The 1,966-nt window shown below is 42.1% G+C and overlaps 1 non-coding gene across 1 annotated transcript; it reads right to left on the bottom strand.

The window, feature by feature from the left end:
* Nucleotides 1-1,588: 1,588 nt before the first annotated feature.
* LOC119470151 lies at nt 1,589-1,752 on the bottom strand. The gene has a single exon (XR_005199027.1). It is a non-coding gene; the product is annotated as a U1 spliceosomal RNA (small nuclear RNA).
* Nucleotides 1,753-1,966: the final 214 nt, after the last annotated feature.

The raw sequence follows: 1,966 nt of genomic DNA, 5'->3' as shown, positions 1-1,966 counted from the left end.
GCTTTTTCATGAGCTATTAACTGCCTGTCAGATTCCTTAAGAGGGGAAAACAAAACCAGGTGTATTCAGAACTTATATAGTCTCAAATAGTTCAACTCAGCAAGGCCTCTTTGTTTTCTAAGGCCCATGTGTGTTTCCCATCAATGAACCTGAGCAGTGGGAATCACCAAATTGAGACTATTGTCTCCTAGAGTGGAGGCGTCCAAAACCTTCCACTGTATTCGGACAATTTAGCCTGTTGTAGATTAATGCACTCGGTTGGAATCCTTGCTGTTAATACTTTTACATGGTAGGTGAAACCTTCATTAATATGCAGAATCTCAGGCCCCACCCCAGACCTCCTGAATCAGAATATGCATTTCCACCAGATTGCCAGGTCATTTGCAAACATAAAGTTTAAGAAGCACAGATTTATACCACAGAAGCAGTATGTATTGGCCTATACTCTGGCTGCCCCATTTATCCGGCCAGTCACCAGTTAGCATTGTCTGGGTAAATCACCACATTACACACTACTACAAACACAACAACTAGTAAGATTTGGTCCCTACCTTTGGAGAGTTCAGCATCTGGAAGGACTACCACGAGGAATGTTCAGAATCTGCATGGTATTAAAGCAACCTTAGGGCCCTCACCAACCTAAAGACTTAAGGTGGTAAGCTTCAGAACCCCCCAGATCCTCAGCCTACACTGAATGTTAGGGCCCCCTAAGGTCAACCAGACCCTCTGCCCAAGCCCTCTTTTGAGGTCTCTTGCAATGGCGTCTACTTAAACCCATCAATGGGAGCAAGTTTAGCTCTAACTCCAGCTCTTCTGCCTTTGAGACAGCCTTAACCATTGCCACTCCCAGCAGGCCATCCGGCCCTCTGCAAGCTTCTCTAAAACACTGGCATCACAGAAATATTGGCAGTCTGCAAAACGAGACCCTTTTAACACAGCATGGGCCCCATTTATGCTTTGTGGCAGAGACGTTTACCACTCACTATCTTTATGTTCCTCCCCATCCCTCAGCTCAGTCACAGTTAGGAAGGGCACTGTGACTAGTTGTGACCAATAAGCTGGAAACAGAAGTGAAGTTTGTTGGTTCTAGGATGAAGCAGTTTAGAGCCAGAATGCAATGATCTTCCCATGCACTAGTGACCACAATGGAAGACATGTTCCAGAGGTCATAGCCACAAGATGGAAGCCACCCGAATCCCTTGGAAAGGAACTCCCTGGAGAACTCAAAGCCCCACTAGTTGAGTTAGCATAAGGAAGAAGTAAGCCACTGGGATTTCAGGATTGTTTGTCACCACAGCATAGCCTAACCTACCCTGACTTACATATCTTTGTGAACCATCTTTTTTGTCTTCTTTGTATTTGTTTTTTCTGCATATGAGTTTCATGTTAGGCATCCAAATTTTTGTTGGTCAAAATGTGGCAAGAAGTGATTCAACATAGCAAGGACTTTTCCTTGTGTTTTCCTGGATAAATGCGTACATCCCATTTTTCTTAAAATAATGACTAAAAAGTAGAATGAGATTTGCCTTATTACATGGTATTTTGTATTAGTGTTGAATTTTATTATTATTATTTTTCTTTAAAAAGTCAGGGGAAAGCGCAAACGCAGTCCCCCACTACTACAAATTATGCAATCAAGTTTCCCTCCTTTGGGGAAATCTCAGGGGTCCGTACATCCGGAGTGCAATGGATGAGCCTCGCCCTGGGAAAACCACCTTTGTGATGATGGTATCTCCCCTGCCAGGTAAGTATAGTGTTGAATTTTATTTAATTACCTCCCTGTCCCAGCCTTGAAGTTGAAAATATTGTTGGCTATTCAAAATGGTAAACAAAAATAGTCACCAATATAGTCAATGATTATGTCTGAAGAAGCAAATATAAGCAATTTTTCTTTTTCTGATTAAATTTGTCTAATTTGGATAAGAATAGCAAGTTGACAAGCGATTAATGTTTTAGGAATATGCAC

This window comes from Cebus imitator, unplaced genomic scaffold, assembly GCF_001604975.1.
Source record: "Cebus imitator isolate Cc_AM_T3 unplaced genomic scaffold, Cebus_imitator-1.0 Scaffold23, whole genome shotgun sequence".
NCBI classification, from domain to species: Eukaryota; Metazoa; Chordata; class Mammalia; order Primates; family Cebidae; genus Cebus; species Cebus imitator.
This window is presented reverse-complemented; position numbering and strand designations above follow the sequence as displayed.